The 22,897-nt window shown below is 38.9% G+C and overlaps 1 protein-coding gene across 10 annotated transcripts in view; it reads left to right on the top strand.

Moving 5' to 3' along the window:
* The window catches only part of oprl1 (opiate receptor-like 1), a 317,839-nt gene that overhangs the window by 145,195 nt on the left and 149,747 nt on the right, over window positions 1-22,897 (top strand). For 3 of the 10 annotated variants that reach the window (XM_087305422.1, XM_087305417.1, XM_087305426.1), the window contains one exon: window positions 6,908-7,042. The exons of the other annotated variants lie outside the window; for them this stretch is intronic. The gene's annotated coding sequence lies outside the window, so the exon portion shown is untranslated. Of the gene's footprint in view, window positions 1-6,907; window positions 7,043-22,897 lie in introns of those variants that run through there. 10 annotated transcript variants of the gene reach the window in all.

Here is a 22,897-nt window from a genome sequence, read left to right as displayed (position 1 = left end):
GACGTCCTCAATAAGGTGACGTTAAATCTCTTAATAAAATCATTTTGCTGTCCACCGTTCTGATAATTAGATTTTATCACTCCATTGTCTGTGCTTTGACATGCCTATCGTAAACATATATATGAGTAAAAACATACAGCCCTAAGCTTTAAATGTCATAATGTCAAAATCATGACTAGAGGCAAATGTTTGGGTCATTCCAGGAATCGGTGAGACAACCTTCTGCCTTAGATATACATCTCTGGCCCTCTTCATCTGTCTGTCCCTGACTGACACTAAGTCACCCAGACGCAGCCTCGGCCAGTGTTAATGTGGCTGTCTTGTCATCCTCTGGAGGAATAATCTGTCACTCTTCATTTATACCTAGCCTAGCACACACATATACATGCACGCACACAGATGTATCCATTAGCCAGTACTTTGCAAGCAGCATGCCTTTATTTTTCCCTTGGAAATATGATGTAATTGCTTTAAAGGACAGAAAAGACAATAAAATTAGCACATTAACCCCTGCACACTTAAACAGTTACTGTAGATTCTTAAAGCAACAGAAACTGCTGACATTTTGCATTCAATTTATCTGTATTGTGTGTAAAATATTGTCTTGTTTTAAGAAAGACTATGCCAAAGTTTAGTGAGTTTTTCATTAAAATCAGAACAATAATCTGCCAAAAGGGTTAGCTAAATTCATTCACTTTTCGGCTTTGTCTCTTTATCAATCTGAGTTTGCCAAATGAATCGCCAACTTAGTCTCCTAGCCTTTTCTCTATATTTTGACGTTCAAACATATGTCCTATATTCTAACAAACCATACATCAATAAAATATTATTTAGAATTAATGTGTAAAAATGTCAATTTTCAAATATTTACATTTACAGCTCCTTACGTTCGCTTGCAGAATGTATTTTGGATAGGTTTGTGCGTTTGTTTATATGTGGGTGTGTCGCATCATGCGTGTGTTACATGTACGGCATTGGAGAGAAGGGTATAAATGGAGGTCGGAGCCAGCTCCAAGTGGGTGGGCCTTGGAACTCCAAAAAGGCTGTGCAAACCTTATTTAGTCGTATTTAGAGTTCAATACTGTGCTTTATGAATGTGTACACTTATCCCTAACCCTAAACCCAACCACACAGTAACCTGTTGTGTTTTATGAACGTCTACACCTAAACCCAACCTCACAGTAACCTGATAAACCCAACCTACTTGTGGTTTAAGTCCCTCCCACTTGGAAGTCACCCAACCTATTTGCGGTGTAATTCTTCCTACTTGCAGGTCTCCGGGCTGCAGCGATACCTACTCGGCATTGGAGGATCCGCATTTCGTGCTGATGACGTTGGCCGCTGACGCTGGGTTTGCGCCACCAATCGCTGGTTGGCGTAGCGTTTAAAAGCCGAGCCCAAACTTCAAATTGCGATCTCTCTCTCTATCTCTTTCCTTCTCGCTCCTACTCCTTCTGTGGGTCTCTGTGAGGACAGTCTCTCTTGCGAGGGCTAGCCTGAGAGAATGTGTTTTGCTTGTGTTTAATGCTCTTGTCTAAAGTTTGAGATTTGATAATGCAATGTGTTTGCTTGTGAACTTGTCCAGTTAACTGACATGCTTGAGTGATACCTCGGAGAGGGGTAGGAGTAAGTCTGTAACGAGGAGACTGACACGGAGGGATCCATTATGCAGTATTTATTAATCACAACTTCACTCAAACACACAACATGCACCGGAGTGCACACACACATCCACAGTAGTAGTAAGGGTATCAAGAGTGATGATGAACAGACACAGAGTGAGTTACCAGGCATGAGTGGAGGGTAATGAGCGAGAATCAGAGTCCGTGTATCAGGCTTGGGTCGAGGGCAGGCAGAGAGAATCAGAGTCCATAAATCAGGCGTGGGTCGTGGGCAGGCAGAAGGCAAAGCAAAGTAAAAGACAGGCTGGAGTCGTGCACAAGAGATCAGGCTGGGAATACCGCTCAGTAATGCTGGCCGGGGCTGAACAAGACAAGAACAAGACGCACTGACTGAGTGTTTGAGTGCGGCTTATATGAGGTACGTGGGTCGTTAACATGATTCAGATCAGGTGTCTGGCCAGCGAGGGGAATGACCGGGTGACAAAGTCGCGCGAAATACATATACAACACTGAGATGCATAATTTGTATCAGTTCATTAGGTTCAGGAGAATGTGCTGTTTTCTGTATGTTTAGTTAAGACGTTTGGTACGTTGAACATGTTTCTTTACATGTTTTTCTTTTAATATTTAGTTTAGTTTGTTGAAAACAGTGACTGAGTTTTGTTATATTCATTTCTTTGATTTAAGCACATCTAACTACTTCCTCTCCCCCAGGTAATTCATCATGTATTCATTGTAAATACTTTTCTTTCACTGTACAATATATTTTCACTGGTTTCACTGGAAGTATGGGCAATAAACAATTGCAGTGAGATTTGGTTTTCAGTTTATTTCTTTCTCCATCTTTTGTCACACACACTAAACTATTGTATGTTATGTCCCATACTCTTAGTTTAATATTAACATCTAAAAGGACATAACACAGCTATTTAGTTTTTTGTCCTGGATCACGTTGTATTGACAGTGGACCAGTTGAGAGGCATCAGTTTGCCGGTATTGCCATGACAGCATATTAGCACTACTGCAAGCAGCAGGAACAAGAATACTACATAGAAATGTTCTGTCAGTGCATTATTTGGAGAGGGGTCTGTATGCAGACCTGGTGCACTGCAATATGAACTGCATCCAATGCATTTTAATGCGCTCACCTAACACCACCCGTCACAGTGACGTCACTCATTCCATTGAGTGTATTGTGTCTGATATTGCATCGCTGAGTGATGCAATCTCAGCTTGCATCATAAACGCTGCATCCAGATACTATTGATTATTTGAGCTGACTGTGCTTTTCCGGTAAGGATGTGTGGTTCAGAATATTAAGATATTTTAAACTTCGACTGTGGTGTACATGCTCCACTGTTTTTGCGCTTTGTTCAATGCAGCAGAAAAATGGCCTTTGATTGTTGAATGAAATACACGGGTTATGTTGTGCAGTGCTTTCTGCATTGCTGTGTCAACAGGTGGAGAGAAAGAAAGCAGCAAACTGGATAGTGCAGCACAGCCCTTTTTTGGCTCATTGTTTCAATCATTTTTCTCTATCGACTGTGAATACCATTTCAGACAATAATTTTAAGCAGCAAATTCTGTGCATCCCCATGTTAAGGGTCTAAAGGTATATGAAAATCTCCACACCATTACAACAACAGCACCGTCATGAACTGCTGATACAAGACTGGATGGGTTCAACCATCTTTTAAATGCCAAATTCTAAACATGCCTCCCTAATGTTGCAGCAGAAACTGAGTCCAGACCAGACTTTTTTATTTATTTATTTTTTTGGTTGGCCTTTGTGAATTGTAGCCTCAGTCTTCTGTTCATAGGGAAGCATGTTATGCCATTTAATGGACCCTCTAAGTTTTGTGTCCGTAGTCATTGTTGGGTGCTCTTTAAAATCTGGAAGCATTAACAATTTATATCGAAATCTATGCTCCTGAGACCCCGCACATTGACTTGTGTCCTTTGTAATGGACATTGTGTTTTCATGAATTTTCTCTGAATTTTTTGAGCTACTTTGTCAAGTCCTGTTGTACTGTTCAGAGGACATCCTGGGCTTTCTAGTGATATGTCATTTGATTGGCTGGCATGCTAGGTACCACTTCTTACACTTAATCCAAAATGGCCGACATACAAAAAAGCACATTTTATGGGAAGGAGAGAGGCATGTAAATTTAGCTTTTTAATTTTTGTTTTTACTATTATTACATACAGTTGAAGTCAGAATTATTAGCCCCCTTTTGATTTTTTTCTTCTTTTTTTTAATATTTCCCAAATGATGTTTAACAGAGCAAGGAAATTTTCACAGTATGTCTGATAATATTTTTTATTCTGGAGAAAGTCTTATTTGTTTTATTTTAGCTAGAATAAAAGCAGTTCTTAATTTTTTTTAAAAAAACAATTTTGGGACAAAATTATCAGCCCCTTTAAGCAAATTTTTTTTCCGATGGTCTACAGAACAAACCATTGTTATACAATACCTTGCCTAATTACCCTATCCTGCCTAGTTCACCTTATTAACCTAGTTCAGCCTTTAAATGTCACTTAAAGCTGTACAGAAGGGTCTTGAAAAATATCAAGTAAAATATTATTTACTGTCATCATGACAAAGATGAAATAAATCAGTTATTAGAAATAGGTTTCTAAAACTATTATGCTTAGAAATGTGCTGAAACAATCTTCCCTCCATTAAACAGAAATTGGGGAAACAAATAAACAGGGGCGTTAATAAGTCAGGGGGGGCTAATAATTCTGACTTCAACTGTATATATTTTTTACAGATATACCAAAAAATGTCAGCAGATTTAGTTGGGTCCCACCAATAAGGTGCAGAGTGTTCATGCATTTCAATGCACCAGCAATTATTTATATATACTCCATTTTTTAACTGAAGTTTAATTTTAAACTAATTTCGAGAGGCGCACATGCTCATGAATGACCCAGCTGGCCCACATTAGCTAATCATGATCCTCCAATCAAAGGATCCCAGGTCACTATATATATCCTCTACAACTATCTTCGTCTGGAACCACCCTAACATCCCCCCCTCCCTCCCATAGAGTGGAGGAACTATGACGTCAATTTGTATGCAAAAACCCGGAAGCGAGTTAGCATTTTAGCACTTCCGGTTCCCTCGTCCCAAAGTCAATGGGTTTTTTGAATGGGGTTTCAGTAAAATCGCTTAAATAAGGTCCGTGGCGAACACCAACTCAATATACTTTCACGTTTTGTTCTACGACATAAAACACATCAGTTACAGCACACTCTTCAACTTTTAAATCGATTATGCTTCTTAAAAAAGACGGTTGCTATCAAGTTGCTAAATGAGACTACAGGCGGCGTCGGGGACATTATACGTCATCGAGCTGATCTGGTCTGGAGTGCAGCTCGCTTGTGTTGGGCGTTTGGATTTGTCTGTGATTTAAGTATTTTCATGAATAGTATTTTATAGTTTGTTGTATTATTCTAAATTGAGAATTCAGATTGTTTGTAGATAATTCCTTCACATGTAAAGGCTGTCGAGACAGACTAATTTGTTGATCATTTATTTTAATTAAACGATATTATGAAGATACTGCTCACCAGTGCAGCAGTCTGTTTCTTTCCTGCACTCAGTAATGCAAACGTGTAAATAAATTTGTAAAAATACATGCATGTTAACTCATTTTAACGTGATCAAGTTATTTCTTGTCTTTTTTTCTTCATCTGATCACATTTAACTGCAGTATTACACTCCTCCATAAAACGTATAGCAGATGTGACTGTATGGGCTGTTTTTCGCTGTACTTCGTGACAAAAAAGGAATATTGAATGTTGCAATGATGATGAAACTTGCAGGCATTTGATAGACTTGTTCCTCCTCACGCCTAATTTTTGTCATCTGTTAAGGTAAGCGGGCTGTGTGCACGCGAGCGATACACTTATTTAAATATGTCTCATAATAATTCTATATAGGCACATTTATACAGATTTTTTAAACTTTTAGAACAACCGCAAAGCAAAACAGACGTATTTCCCACGTAAAAACAATTCAAAAGGCACAAAGGTCTATGTGTGTTTGCGTATTTATAAGTTTATAATATATAGCGTGGATTATAATATAATAAACAGAGAGATTAACTCTTTGTTATGGACGTTATTTCTAAAAAATAAGCTTGATAAGTCGTGTTTAGCAGGGTGGGGCTGACGTCACTGACGAGCGCCCCGAGGGCGCTGTAGTCCGTTTATAGCCTAATGTTAGCTTTTCAAGTCTTGCGTTTGCATTTAAGATCCAAAAGTGCTCAATGTTGTATTTCCGTGTGACAAATATCCGGCTGAACAAAACGTGTAAGTGTAATGAACAGTGTTTGAACACAGAGCTTATTATTTGCAATCTTCGAAAACCCAATGGGAAAATCCTATAGGGATTTTCACGAGGGAACCAGTTTTATGCTAGCAGCCGATTAGCCTACAAAGTGACGTCATAGTTCCTCCACTCTATTCTTCCACCTTTATTCAGAATGGGTTGGCACGGTGGCCCAGTGACTAGCACTGCTGCCTTACAGCAAGAATACCAATGGAGTTGGATCCTTGCTGGGCCGTCTGGTATTTCTGTGCGGAGTTTGCATATTCTCCCTGCGTCCGCGTAGGTTTCTCCCAGGTTCCCTGGTTTCCTCCCATCATCCAAATATGCTTTATATTATTGCTAAAATAAGGCTAAATCTTTTTCCTGATGTCTTACACTCAGGAAATTCACCTTGGTCTCAGCAGCGGGGGAGTTTGAGATCGACCTGAGCTCAATTTCCCTTCGTCCTGTGAAAGGGGGGAGCCCCAGGCTGAGGATACCTTGAGCTCAGGGCTTTCTCCTGGATCATGAGCTAAGTGTGGACCCTTGAAAAAGATTTTTGTATGCGAAACCTTAATCGACGTCACTTTAATGAATTATTTTGACTTTAAAAATGTTAATTTGTGTCTTATATGAAGTGCATTTAAGCAGTCCGCCAAACATTTTTAATGGTGCAGTTCAGTGCTTTTGTCTGAAAAGTAATTTTAAACCCTTAATTAAATATATCAATCATCTGTTAATATTAATTCTGCATTCATGGCAGTCAGCTTTCAAACTCTCTCTCTCTCTCTCTCTTTGAGCTGCTTTGCTTCTCAGACTTATGCAACCTTAAACGCAACACTATCAAGACAAATCCATCACAGACCTTGTCCGATCTATCATTATAGTGCAACTGAAACAGTTCACAGGAACTTTAAATAAATCAAAGTTGCACTTCACTCTGAATTGTGCCATTCCCTCTATACAGAAATCCGTCTGTCTGGAGTATCACAAGTACTTGGACAGCTGTGATCATGGCGTGCTATCTGGGAGACTGAAATTGGTGCAGCACAACCGGACAAGACTGCAGCATCACAGACGGTGCAGATCTTTATATAAAACGGTCAGCAGCTAATGCATTGTCATTATCCGAGAACCTTTTCTTAAGCAATTCAGTTGAAGTGTCATTCACTTCGTATTCGATTTTCTTTCTTTTTCTCCATGATAAAGACTTTAATTCACATGAGAGAGTTCAAGGAAAGAATATTCTGTCATTCAAGTCTCTTGCTTCTGTGTAATACTGAAGGCCAGTGCAAGCCAGGAGTTCCAGCAGAACTTCATTTCTTTACCACCCACATGAAAAAAAAAATACTATGATAATTGATAGTAAATGCTGTAGCGTTTTTTGGCCATACAAAAGAAAATTTCATTATACTGGATATACACTCACTGGCCACTTTATTAGGTACACCTGTCCAACTGCTTAATACCAATTTCTAATTAGCCAATCACATGAGAGCACCTGAATGCATTTAGGCATGTAGACATGGTCAGGCCGAACTGCTGCAGTACAAACCGAGCATCAGAATGTGGAAGAAAGGTGATTTAAGGGACTTTGAACGTGGCAGGGTTGTTGATGCCAGACGGGCTGGTCAGAGTATTTCAGAAACTGCTGATTGAATTGAATTGAATTGAATTGAATTTTATTTGACAGATTTTAGACAAACTGTACAAAAAGTATTCCATACACTTTGTTAAAAAAAAACTGTCGAGGATAAAAACACAATAAAGCCCTGGGCTTATTTCCATTGTGGTCCTCTGTTAAATAAAAACAATGTATGGCTTCAAAATACTAATGAAGAATAAAACAAACAGTCGCCACAGCGGTACGATTAGCCAACCGATCCAGCACAATGTCCCTCCAGCCGCCAACCTATTCACACTCAAGTAACATATAATTTAAAAGATCCTCGTCCACCATGCAAACTAATTATCCTCATCAAACAACCATCTTTTAATAGCTTTTTTGAACAACCTTAAATCTTTTATTTCCTTGATTGATTTTGGTAGTTTGTTCCACATGATTGCTCTTGTATATAAAAACATATTTTTCCCCACTAAACTTCTAAATTTAAATAAACAAATATTAAAATCCCAACTCCTAGTACTGTATGAATGCTGTTGCCTCACCATTTGAAAATAGTTCATCAAATAGCTAGGAACCACATTATTAAACATTTTACGTACCATTTCCAGTTTTATAAAACACACTTTATTACTAACAGTTAACATACCTAATTTATTAAAAGACTCTTTGTGCAAATGTGCTCTAGGATGCATTTTTAAAATTATTCGTACTAATTTATTTTGTGCCTTTTGCAATTTCTCCTTCAAATTTTGTGAGCAGCTACTGTACCAAAATGACGTAGCATAATCAAAATGGGATCTACTGGGATTTTCATTCACAACCATCTCTAGGGTTTACAGACATTGATCTGAAAAAATAAAAAATCCAGTGAGCGGCAGTTCTGTGGGCGCAAATGCCTTGTTGATGGCAGAGATCAAAGGAGAATGGCCAGTCTGGTTTGAGCTGATAGAAAGTGCAACAGTAACTCAGATATCCACAAATAACACTCGTTAAAACCTACTAACCACATATATTTTTTTTTTCTTCAAAATGTTAGCATGTACATCCATATTTTGCATATAGTAGCACAATTTGTGCTGAATACAAAAAATAAAAAAACATGTTGGCCAGTATTAAGTAGCTGAAAAAGCACAAATGTCAGGGCATGTCAAAACATTCTAAGGGTGCCAAGGGTGCCCTGACCCCAGAGGGTTAAACACTTATTTGGAGCGGTTTACATGTGTTTTTCATTTCATCAAAAACATATGTGGCAAATTTCACAATATACACGTTAAACTAATAAAATATACCATTAAACATTTTTGCCTTATACCTTCTCAGTTGGCACTGAAATGTGTAATCTGCCTTTTGCTCCATGCTCCATGCCTGGTTGCGTTACCTGAGAGCTCTATAATCTCATTTATAAGATAAGAGTCCCACAATCACAGTCAGTATAATATAAGCTTAGATAAACTTCAAATTGAGAAGGGAAATATCATTATTGCAAAATCAAATCCCAGAATGCTTTTTGGTCTGAATGAAACTGCGTGTGTATAGAGATAATCCCTGGAATGTGGGCACTGAAGAAAGAGATGCATCTATTACATTTGAACTAAAGTTCCTTGAACCTAAAATGAATGTCCCAATGTACATATGAGCTAATCATTCCTCATAGTCATACAGCCTGTTTTATTCAGCTATTTAGAATGGCTCTAGCAGACCGTTTGCACATAGGCTCTGCATACACGCTAATGTGAGATTCAAACTCAATGCAGCATACATTAAACAATAATTCTGTCGCACTATGCAATTAAGTGCTTACAGCCAATTCTGCATTCGCTGCAAATGTTCAGGAAAAAAACCTCTATAAATGTCAGTTACATGTCTGTATACTGAGCTTTTAACATTCTGAACATGAATCGCTTTGATGATGATGCGCTAACTACACACGCGGTGGAGCTCAGTAGTGATTAAGCAGAGAATTTTTTAAATTGCTCTTCACGGCCAGAAGGTTTCTGACCCCTGCTTTGGATGGTTAATGAGAGAAGTTTGAATGTCTGGTCCATAGACAAATAATGTACTGTAGGTCAAAGACTGTAAATGTGCGAACGCAGTAAAAAATTCAGATGTATGAAACACTGTGGACGCGGAATCCCACGCAAATTCTCTTTGTAAATCTGAATTAATGTGATGATTAATGAGAGAAGTTCATTTTCATTGCTTGGTTTCAAATACTGAACCTGTCTTAAAGGGATAATTCACCCAAATATGAAAAATCTGCCATCATTTATTCACACTTTATTATTAAATCTACTTATTCCAAACCTGCTTGAGTTTCTTACTGCTGGACACAAAACATTAATATTGATAAAGATATTCTGAAGAATGTTGGAAATAAGAGCCAGTATTTTTGTTCCCACTGTTGTAAACACAGTAGCGAAGACCACCCACATAGCAAAATTTCTCTGGCCCAGCTCTGGCCCACACAATCAGGTTTTGCTTGGCCCACATGCCGCAGTGAATTACGGTACATGACTGGACCAAATCTGGCTTCCAGACAAGGGCCAAACACAGACCATATCTGGGCCAAGTCTCAGCCAAGTTATTAACTCATAACTGGGCCTGAACTGGGCCAGATAGGTTGGTGTGTCACGATTGCAATGAAATTGATAAACCCATGGAGTGATGTGCTTTAGGCACACTATGGGCACGCTTTTTCTCAAAATGACCTGATTGGTAGAATTTTTTTTCTTTACTCAAAAATGATTTTAGTGTATTTTAAATGTGGGTCAAGACTAACCAAACTCATATGGCCCACTTATCAAATTTTTTAATCTGGGCCAAATACTACGTTTTACATCTGGCCCAAATCTTGTGTGCCGCCTTAAAAAACGGTGCCACCTCTGCCAAACCCAGGCCATGTTTGGCCCACATGCTGTATGCCAGTGCCGGATGAATGCCTGCTGTGCCAGCTTTTTGCCAAATCTGGGCCAGAATTCTTTGCTACTAGGGCAGGGGCCTCATGTACGAAGACTTGCGTTGAAATCATACTAAAACATTGTGTACGCACAAAGCTGTAAATGTGCGTATGCATTAAAAAATTCAGATATATAAAACACTGCATACGCCGAATCACACGCATATTCTCCTTGTACATCAGAATGAACGTGAAACTGAGCGCACGGACACGAGTGCAAAACCCCTCCCAGTCTTCTTCTCCATATGAATATGCTAATTACTATACTTTGGCAAAACCCAACAAAAAAAACAATGGCAAAAGCAAGCAAAAAGAGAAACTTTGAATAGAATGTAAATTCGGGGTGCTGCTTTCAAAGGTAGACCAGAGAAAAACAGTGTTATTTGCAAGTTTGTCCTCCAGGAATAATAACATAAAAAAGAAAAAATAGAGTGGGAGAGTTTAGCTGATGTGGTTAACACAGTTGGGTCTGAACATCGCACTGAGTGGATTAAAGGGGTGGTCCAGAATGTAATTTTAAGGCTTGGTTGTGTTTATAAGATGCAAAGCAATGTGTGCTCATGTTTCACTTGAAGGAAATCGTGTTATTTTTTCATATATTGCAAAAAGCAGAAATGTGCGCACATCTAGAAAATCTTGAAGGCAGGTGCACGATCAAAAAACAAACATTATTAGCAAAAGATTCAAAGTAAATCGGCACACTGCCACTTTAGCTCTCAAAAAAAAAAAAAAAACATTTAATGTCAATATCACAACGTTTCGACCAACTTCATCACCAGATGAAGACCATGTCAGTCGAAACGTTGTGATATTGACATTAAAAACATTTTTTTTTTTTGAGAGCTAAAGTGGCAGTGTGCCAATTTACTTTGAATCTTTTGCTAATAATTTTTTCATATATCTCACTTTAATTATACACAGTTACTCAGCTAACATGAAAACGACTGTCGTATTTCCTAGTTCCTCTGAAAGGTCCGCCCTAAAGTGACTCTGATTGGTCATCGTCATAATGTGCTGCTATTCACGGATCGGCTCCACATCACGCCCGTAAAAGCATGCGCTTTTCTGCTGTGTAAGCAGTCAGTCAACCTCCTGCCTGCTCTAAAATAAAATCTGACAAGTGTCTGTTACGAATGAAAATGGGGTCCGGCTCCTTTAAGAGCGTTTGCGTGTGCATCTGTGTGGTGTGAATGTTGTCTGCGTCTATGTGTGTGTGTGTGTGTGTGTGAATGTGTGAATTTTCTGTAACCTCTTCTGGTTAAAGTGTGGGAAAGCACTGTGTTGCCATATTGTCAAATGTTCACAACTGACCAACTCATTCATGTAGTAATACAACAACAGTGATATAAACAAATTACTCAATTACTGTAGTTTTTACACATAAGGCATGTCACATTACACCACAGATGACTTTAATAAAATCCAAGGTTTTCAAAAATATTTACAATTATCGTATTCCGGGCAAAGCAGTGGCGCAGTAGGTAGTGCTGTCGCCTCACAGCAAGAAGGTCGTTGTGTCACTGGTTCGAACCTCGGATTAGTTGACTTTCTGTGTAGAGTTTGCATGTTCTCCCTGCGTTCGCGTGGGTTTCCCCCACAGTCCAAAGACATGCGGTACAGGTGAATTGGGTAGGCTAAATTGTCCGTAGTGTATGAGTGTGTGTGTGAATGTGTGTGTGTGGATGTTTCCCAGAGATGGGTTGTGGCTGGAAGGGCATCCGCTGCGTAAAAACGTGCTAGATAAGTTAGCGGTTCATTCCGCTGTGGCGACCCCGAATTGATAAAGGGACTAAGCCGACAAGAAAATGAATGAATGAATGAATGAATGAATGAATTATCGTATTCCAACTAGTTCTATTCCAAGCAGGGGTCAAACCAGTGATTCCTGCATGGGAGGCAAATGCTCTAGGAGAAGGCTATGTGAGCGATGCGTTTGGGCCTGTATTCGCCAGCTGGCCTCCGTTAAACACTATACTACGATATGCAGGGGTTTTCTTTAAAGATAGTTGTAAAAAAAATAAACTAATACACTTTAGTATGGTTCAAAACCTTTTTACTATAAATTACTATTTTATTTTATTTATTTTAATTGAATTACTAGTGTGCAGGACCAGTGCTTTGAAACAGTAGAAATGTATGTAATCGACGCCTAATCTCTCGCTATACACTTTACTTACCCATGAGGGTGTTTAAACCTTAGAATCAAAATTCAAAGCAGTCACGTGGGTATAGGCGAAAATGAAGCTTCATGACGTAATCAGTAACGTCCAATGGCAAAATGAATTAAGCTCCGGTACACAGCTTCACTGCGAGATGTATCGTTTTTTTTTTTGATACATGCTTTGAAGCCTCTGCGCACAAGTTTTAAACATGAAAAATAAAGTGTTATGTTTGCAACATAGTCATGAGCAAACAAAGTCATGAGCAAAATAAGGTCTGTGGTGAATATGACTTTTCAGTATTTTTTTTTTTACAATGTGAATTACACACTTAACATTTTAAAATGTACCCTTATTACCCTTAACAGTTACCTTATATAGCATATACTTTTTAATCATAAACTGAAAACCTTGGTGTTAAAATCCATAAACATATCTCAGAACCAGCAACAAATTTGTCTTCTGGCTTTTGACGTCACTGCTGCAACCCTCTACTGCAGTTGTGTCAATAACAGTGAGCTGTTAATTATTTTAAATTTCTGAAGAAAGAAAGAAGGTCAGGCATGTTTGTAAAAACCGTGAGACTGAGTAAACTGTGGCAATTTGTGTTAACCATGAAGGGTTAGTTGACCACAGAAGGAAAAATCTATCATTGTTAACTCATCCTTCCATCATTCTGTGGCCTTTTTTCATCGTCTTAACATATATAAAGACATTTTATTCAACTTTGGAGCAACACAATCCTTTGTTTTGAAAGCATAAAGATAGTATTAGACATAACAAAAAAATAAAAATAAAAACTATTTAAAACCAAAGTGGCTTAGTGGTTAGTTGCAAGAAGGTTGCTGGTTCGAGTCCCGGCTGGGCCACACAGCAAACTCATCAGTGTTAAATTCTCGGTGTTATACCAGAATAGTTGACAGTTCATTCCGCTGTGGCGATCTCTGAAACAGAGACTAGGCTGAAGGAAAATGAATGAATGAATGAATGAATGATAAAATCCTTAACCTATGACATGAAGGATCAATCTCCATCAAAGCATAATGTCCAATTGATTATGGAAATGTAAGCACCACAGGTATTTTCCATTTAATTAATTGATTTATTTCTGGTTGCTTAACCATCTCTGATTAAGTGTTCTAGCCTATATTTTATATATTTATGTATATATGATTTTAAAAATCATCCAAAATTTGGAAATATAATTTCAACATCCACTAATGCAGATAAAGTAGATATGAGCTGTACTTCTGCGAACAGCTGCCCGGAGGCATTAGAAATATCGCTGCTGACTGGACTGATGTGCCTTAAAGGGACATTAGTGATAGTATGAAACGTCCTGTAATCAGCTGTCATGTGAACTTCAGTTATGTGCAGCTTTTCATCTTTACCTTTCATCAGTACACTAACAGCCCCCCTAGAGCAACATTTAAACACCCTGCTGAAGGACGCGGTGATGAAGTGGTAAAATTAGGGCTGAACCTCCATACAAATGATCCTCCTTCACGCAACCTCCACTTCACAGAGAAACAAGTGAGTTTAATTTGAGTTTAAATTGTCAGTTATAATTATGTTTTTTTTCCTCTAGATGTGCTTTAAATGGAAAGTTCACCCCAAAATAATACAGATATATGTAATTTAAACTCCCCACTTGTTACAAATCTGGTTGAGTCACTTTGTTCTGTTCACCACAAAAAACAAATACTATCTAGAATGTTGAAAGCCTGGGTGGCGCAGTGGGGCATCACAGCAAGAAGGTTGCTGGTTTGAGCCTCGGCTGGTTCAGGCATTTCTGTGTGGAGTTTGCATGTTCTCCCTGTGTTTGTGTGGGTTTTCTCTGGGTGCTCCGATTTCCCCCACAGTCCAAAGACATGTGCTATAGGTGAATTGGGTAAGCTAAAATTGTCCGTTGTGTATGTGTGTGAATGAGTGTTTCACAGGGTTGCTGCAGCTGGAAGGGCATCTGTTGCTTAAAACATATGCTGGATAAGTTGGCGGTTCATTCCGCTGTGGTGACCCCTGGTTAATAAAGGGACTAAGATAAAACGAAAATGAATGAATGATTGTTGAAAGCCTGAAACCTTTGACTTCCATGCTGTTTGCTTTTTCTACTATGGATATCAATGGTTACAGGTTTCCAACATTCTTCAAACTAACTTCCTTTGAGTTCAACAGAAAAAAAAAAAAAAATAAAAACTCAAACTTGTTTGAAACCAGTGTAGGGTGAGTAAATAATGACTGAAATTTCAGAATCCTGATGGATGTAGCCATCAAAAGATGAGTAGACTATAGTCAAAAAGGGATGGACATGGTCAGAAACAATACTGAGGTAGATTGTGGCTTTCAAGCTGTGCTCAATTTGTACTAAATTGTGACAAGAAAATAGCCTCTACACCAATAGTAGCAACACCAACCATTGAAAAAGGCAGGATGGATTCGTTCTTTTTATGTTGCTTACGTGACATTCTGACCCTACTATCCGAACACTGTAGGAGAAATCAAACAAATCCAGAAAACTTTTTGTATAGTCTGTTTCTGTTTGAAATCTCTCTTCGCTTTTCTTAGCTGACAGGATTGTCTCCGCTGTGCTGTTCTTTTGCTCCTGAAGCTCATTTGCTTCAAGATTTGATGTGATGTGTGTTCAGACCTTGGTTGCAACAAGTTGTTATACAAGTTATTTTTACCTCAGATCGAACCCATCTGGCAACCCTCCTCTGACCTCTGGCTTCAACTAGACCTTTTCACCCACTACAACCACTCACCACACAGCATAATTGCTTATTTTCAGACTATTCCCTCTATACCCTATGGTTTTGCAGGAATTTATTAGCCAATTAGTATTTTTAAAAATCTGTTTAGCTACACAGCATACTGCAGGTAGGGAGAAGTCACCCATGGTTAAGTCTAAGCAAGTCTCTAATCAAGTCTCAAGTCACAGTTCAGACAAATTAAGCAAGTCAAATGAAATTTCTCATCGTAGTTATCACGTCAAATATTCTTGTGTTGCATACTTTGCATCTGGCACATCTTTTATTTATTTATTTATTTATTTTTTCATTTGAACCGTCCAATTCCAAGTCATTAAAGGGGTGGTCCACTACGATATCATATTTTAAACTTTAGTTGATGTGTAATGTAGCTGTGTGAACTAGGGATGGGAAGATTAACCGATATGTATCGATACGCGGTCATGCGCGTGCACGATGCGAGTGCATCGGTTGAGCAGCAGAGGATGAATGAAATTTTGGAAGCAAATCGAGATGCATCGGTTTTTGCGAGATGCATCGGTTTTTCCAAGATACAACTTATATTTTTAATATAGAATGTATTTTTTTATTTATTAACAAGTGTTGTCAACCTGTTTTTGGCGCATAATTTAATCAACCTACATAAAGTATGCCTTAGCAACGGACTTGCGGATGTGTACACTTACACTACAACTCAGTGTATCAGGCGTGCGGATGAAGCTAGTGGTGCGCCCTCAGAAAGCGCGAGAAGCAAAACAAACATTTTATTCCCCACTGGGTTTAAAATCTAAAGTATGGCAACATTATGGATTTAAGGATGGACGACATGACAGGACAGATGCAATTTGCAAAATGTGCCGCACATCTGTAAAATACACGGCGCCGCGGTGTTGTTGTGGAAGCATCTTCCAGTGTTGCTGCATCCCCGGCTTCCTGCACTGCTTCAACTGTAGCTACCAGCTCCAAAAGTGGTGAGAAAAGCATTGCAAGTTTTTTTCCATGCGCAACAGTTTTGTGCGCTCTACACCAATAACGGATGTTACTGCATTGTTCATCTGCAAAGATATTTAGCCTAGTGTCACGGAGAACGAATTTTTTAAACACCTCCTCCTGTTAATTTTTATTTAATTATATTTTTATCAGCCTGTTGTTTACAGTGACAGTGATGTTTCAAAGCAGCATAACACTGCTAGTTCACCACCTTAAGTTTTGAATATTCAGTGGCAAAATATATCTTTGTAAAACTTGTTTTCATAGTTGAAAAGTTAAATCACAATTGTTGTTGTGCAATGCTAAACCTTTATGTTGAAAGAGTGCAAATATATATATTTTTAATATATATTGCACTTATACATTCTGTTTATCTTGAAAATACTTAAATAATATGTGCTATATGTTCTAAAATGGCCCTCTACTGTAAACTGACACTCTGGCTCTGAGAGAAGAGCCAGTTTGTAAAAAATGTCTTGATTTTGCTTGGTTAATAAATAATCAAACTCATTCAATGGCACAGCATCCTCTTTCACATAATCTCATAAACTTGATCTAATTAGTTAGTGCTGAATTATCGCATTGTATCGTGATATGGGTGTGAATCGTATCGTGTTGCATCGCAATATGTCACAAATGTATCGCTTATATATCGGATCGTATTCTTTGCATCGAGATGCGTATCGGATCGGCATGTTAGCTTAGATGCCCAACCCTAGTGTGAACAAAGTACAGATGCTTATATTTCAATGGAAAGGGAGACCTTGGTTTTCACAGAGTTAGCTTAGCAAACCCTACAATGAACAAATTTTGGGGAATACAAAAAAATACTTCTGGCCCTTATGAGATCACAAAGGTTCTTTTACCATGCACACACACTGCGCAACCAAGGGCCGTGGCCAGAGGCGCTGTAACGATATAGCAGAGATAGAGCTAAAATGCGTCCAAATGCTGCTGTTTCCACAGAGCTTCTCTGTTTCTGTATTTGAGCTTTCAAAGCACACGACACAAAGACAGAAGTGCTTACTGTTCAATATTAATTATGTTCCAGAGAATTATAAAATACATAGCAAGCATGATTTGACAAAACACAGCTCCAGAATTTCTCCCAGTTCAGCGCTGGATTCGGTTAAAATCACCCCAAAGCAGAAGCTGTGAACTACAACCTGTAACATGACATGTAAGGTGTCTAGCATTAACGGTATGCTGTAGCAACGATGTAAACAATGGGAAATGCTGTTTTGCACCGCAAACGATTTAGCTACAAATTCATATTCATCAGTCAAACTGCTATAAACACCCACACACACATTTCACCAGCACGTGCAGCTTCTCTCTATGTGTGTGCGCGACTTTGCATTGATTCTCTATAGGCAGCTTTTCCATGCGTTTTACATCTCAGATAATGATGTCGCAAAAGATATGTGGATGATTCATATTACTTACACCTGCATATTCTGGATATGTGTGAAAGACGTCGTGTAACGCGTTGAGTTTAAAAAAAATACTGGAGAGCTCACCTAAATTGTGTAGCAGCAAAAAAAGAAATCAAGGCTCACACAGGTCTCATCCCACATCTTGTGTTTTATTCTTCTGTCACGATATAATACAGAAAATAACTTAATGCGAGCATCAGAGAAAAAGAAAGTCCCGCACACATGAGCTTGTTACAGAAAGTTCACACATTCACATGCACACACATAGACACACACAAAGAGGATCTCTCTTAAAGGAGCCGCACTCCATTTTCACTCGTTACACTTGTTTCACTCGACCCATGTCAGATTTTATTTTAGAGAGCGAGCAGGAGGTTGACTGACTGCTTACACAGCAGAAAAGCACGTGCTTGTACGAGTGTGACATGGAGCCGATCCCCAAATCGCAGCACATCATGACGATGACCAATCAGAGTCACTTGTGGACGGGCCTTTCAGAGGAACTAGAAAATATGTCAGTCGTTTTCATGTTAGCTGAGTAGCTGTGTATAATCAAAGTGAGATTTATGAAAAAATAACACGATTTCCTTTAATTGAAACATGAGCACACATTGCTTCGCATCTTAAACACAACCAAGCCTTAAAATTACATTCTGGACCACCCCTGGACCATCAAAAGAGACCACTGGAAGGAATCATAAGGGAGTCGTTGGGATAATTAGGTAAAAATAAATGCATATTATTGAACAATGAAAGTGTTTTTTGGCCTTGCATGCATATCAGACTGTTGTTAGAGACCCCCAAAACTGAAATAGGATCTTTTATAATGCAAAATAGGGTCTCTTTAAAACACATCCAGCAATGGCTGAGGTCATGTTTTCAGCATTCTCTACCATACAGTAGCACACCGAGAATGTTTCTCTTGAAAATCCTGCTTGCTGTCTTAGTTCATCTCGCCTTTGTAATTTCAAGAAGACTCAGATTGTACTGTATCTGTTCATTTCATTCATTGTCTATGCTAGTCCTACTGTTTGGTGCAGAGTTCTGACATTCCAACATCCAGCTGGCATTTGGCATTTTGGTGTTAGGAGATCTGCTGTCAGGCTGAGATGTCCTCTTGTATTTGATCCCCATTCTTCATAAGTATGATTGCCTGGTTTGCTTTGCTTCTTCTGCCAGGTGTAGAGTTTTCCTTTGCTCTTAATTCCATGTGAGGTTGCTAGCCTGAGCCCAACACTCCTCCTTAAAATGCAACAAGGAATGATGTATTGATCAGAGTGACTTGTCACTGAACCTTACACGCCAAGCTTTATATGCAACACTGGCATCCCAAATCAGTCAGTTTACCCTCCTTTTCAGAGCACATAGAAAACACAGTAGAATTATGTAGGAACGATTAGAAATAATTCACCAGTAGTTGCCTTTAGATTTTCCTATAGAGTTTTAAAGTGGTGTTAGGGAGGCCAACAGGGGCACCCGACCTATGGTCTGTGCGAGTCCTTATGCCAAAGTATAGTAAAAAGGAAAGCCATACGGTCAGTGATCCCCATCTTACGGATGAGGCGTTAACCCAAGTTGCTGACTATTTGTGGTCATTAAAAATCTCATGGCACTTCTTGTAAAGAGTAGGGGTGTAACCACTGTGTTTTGGCCAAATTTCATCTCTTGGCCCTTACCCACCAAGGCATTCTTGTTCACTGAATTATTTGTATCACTATTTCTCCACTCCACCTATAGCTGGTGTGTGGTGAGCACACTGGTGTTGTTGTCCTGTGGCTGCCGTCGTGTCATCCAAGTGAACGATGCACACTGGTGGATGCACCCCCCCCCCATGATTGCACTATATGGATGCACATTACTTACTTTTTTTCTTTTTTTTCAGGTTGTAAGGCTTGAAGCTTACGCTGCTATTCTGAACCAATAATCGAGAACAGAAAGCAGTTGGAGGACGTCGTGTTTAAATTAATTATTTATCTGACTCCATTGTAATTAATCTAACTCCTTTAAAGTTGTTATCATCATTAATAGAGAAAGAGTCTCAACGCCTTAAAGCAGGCAAATTTTTTATTAGGTTACATGTTTAAATATGAAGACAGTAGAATGAAACAAACTAACATAAAGAAATTAGCTGTAACATATGCACTGCTGAGCAACAAAGACAGTGAACCTGTCTTTGCTAGCGTATGAGGCACTGGTGCGCGCGAGAGGCATTCTCCCAGATCAACAGTTACCGTTCCTTATTAAACCCTGAGCAAAGCATTGTCAAATATGAGTGAAAGCCAACCCCCAAAATCAGCTGAACATGAGGGCAAAGTTGAGGAGATAAAGTGGGGGAGAAGAACATTAACATACTCTCCTCAGGCCATGACTCAACAATAGTAAATATATTGTAAATTAAGATACAATCAATCAATGTGTCTGATTATTTCATCATTACAGCGCTTAAGTCATAAACTTTACTAAGTTATGTTAAAGGGTCATAACACCCTCCACTTTCGGTTCAGGTTTACCTCCGAATTTTTTCCAAAGATGCATCATAATGAGCGTGGAGCTCCGCGAGCAAAGGGCAGGAGTGGGCGTGGCCAGCAGGGGAGTCGGAGGGGAGCGAACAACTGTTGTCAGTCAGCTCACAAAATGAGACACAAACCGTGAGGAGACGCATGATTTTATAGTTTACAAAGTTAAAATTCAAAGAAATAAACAGTAATTTAATGCCCTGCTACATTTGTTATTCATAATTTCATATTCAGATAACCACAATTTCTATCATTATAAGGATAATCGTGTTCATATAAACACTAATAATGAGGACTTTTTCCTCAATCCCTGGGTCTGTATCATAGGTCTGAATGCAGACTCGTGCAGCAGGTCTCTTGGCCTGTCAATTTTAACCATTAGCCCTGTTGGTAATCCAGAGGACGAAGTCCACCGTTCTCCAATTCTCATACTGCTCTCCTGACACAAATGCTTGCTGCACACAAACAGCTTTGCTGTATCGGCCCTGATAGCATCACAGGAAAAAACATGCAACAAATCCTGTGAATCATGGAATCAAACACATACGATCCTTCATGAACAGCTAAATACTCTGTGCTGTGGGTCCATGTCTCACAGCTTGGCACTGGCAGGTCTGCCTTGCCTTCGGAAAGCATATGCAGTCATGAATAATCAAGAAGCTGGCTCTTCTCATAGGATAAGAAAACTCAGCTATGAATATTAATGAGAAACCGACACGTCATTTTTGCACTTGCAGATTTGCGCTACGTCGCAGACTTTGATCCCGCTCCAAAAATCATTTAAAACCCGGAAGCTGAAATTAGCTGACAAAAGCTCAAAAATTTATATGTGTTTTTCCCACAAGTAAAGCTGACATTGTAGGGTGCTAACATTGTCTTAACTGATGCTTTAAACACAAATCTGTTAAAATCTCAAAAAAGTACTTGAGGGTTTTGCGAACCTTTAAAGAAGATCAAAAGCAGATTAATTGTGTATAGTAAAAAGCACATGGTTACTGTAAGCAAAGGGCAGTGATGTGCATTGGAGTTGTGATGAACTCTGCCATGCCAGGAGAACCCATCCCAAGCTTGGAATGTCTCAGTAGTCTTTCATTAGCATAAAAGGAATAGCATACATCTCAGCTTACGTAACTAAAAACTTAAAGCTGTTTTGTGTGTTTTTTAAAACATTTGTTCCCGATAAGTAACTAGTTTAAATCCTAAATGTGCAAGATGTACGGTTTGTTTATTGTGCAACAAAATGCTCAAGAACTGTCAAGTTACAGTGTTTTGACAAGTAAAAGGCACCTTAATCAATTCTCATGAGTATAGAGAACGTATTTACACGTATTGTGGAAGAATGGGAGTTGTCCTATGAGACTCCTGCAGAAATCATGTTCATGAGCAAAAGAATTCAACACTTATTATCATGGTTAGGCATGCAACAATTAACCGGCTTCACTATTAACCGCAATTTAATTAGCCACTGTTAATAAATCATAAAGGCTTCTCAACACCGCATTTCTGCACGGAACAAAACTGCAGCAACTAAAAGATATGCCAACTGTGCACTAGTTTGTACACCAAGACTAATAACCATGCACACTGGACTAACTTTGGACCCAGTGCCAACCTGCCCAACTGTGGTAAACTTCAGCTCCTCTGGTTGAATGTGGTTTTATTTATTTATTTTTTTTGTTTTTGTTTTGCAACCACTATCTTCATTTTAAGTGTGAATGTTGCCTGCTTTTGAAGATGGTTAAGTTGTAATAAAAGAAAACATTTGATCATATCTACATCTCATGTTCTTTGTTAGAGGAGAGATATGTCGTGCTTCATTCGCAATAGTTTCAGTGGTAATTTAACTCTAGTGTTCCAGTTATTGTATTGGTCCTTCTACCAAGCCTTAAGCTTCGGTCACACTGGGCTTTTCTTCCCATAGACTTCCATTCATACGCACGTGAATGCGTTAGACCGGAAACGAAGGGTCATGCGTCAAGTTTCGCAGGTCGCTGCGGTTCAAAGTTCAAGCTTGGTGAACTCTGATCTGCGGAATTGCATCACAAAACTGCATGAGACCAACCGAGGATCAAAACATGATCTCTTTGGACAGAAATTTAAAACATGGAGCAATCGCTCGCTTTTTTTAAATGTCTAATAAGCTTGTTTAATCTCAAGTGTGAGATTAAACAACTTGAAAACTTAAGTGTTTTGACACTTGAAAACTCAAGTGTGACCGCAGCTTTAGTCCCACCCTCATGCCACACTAATAATGTACACCTGTTGTGGTACACCTGTCTGTGATTTGAGCCCTTTTAGATGTGAATAAATGTGAAGTGCCCTAACTTTTTTTCTTAGTTAGAATATGGATTTTTGTAGAATTAAATCTTTAATTTACATATTTTTATTTTTATGCCTTGATTGTTTAGTTGTATTACCCTAATATTTAAGTACCCTGCTGAAAAGTCCAGCTTAAACAAGCCTAGGCTGATTGGCTGGTTTTAGCTGGTCGACCAGGCTGGTTTTAGAGGGGTTTTGGCCACTTCC

This window comes from Danio rerio, chromosome 23 (assembly GCF_052040795.2).
Source record: "Danio rerio strain M-AB ecotype USA chromosome 23, GRCz13ab, whole genome shotgun sequence".
NCBI classification, from domain to species: Eukaryota; Metazoa; Chordata; class Actinopteri; order Cypriniformes; family Danionidae; genus Danio; species Danio rerio.
The sequence above is the reverse complement of the archived record's forward strand: the minus strand, read 5'-3'. Positions and strand labels throughout refer to the sequence as shown.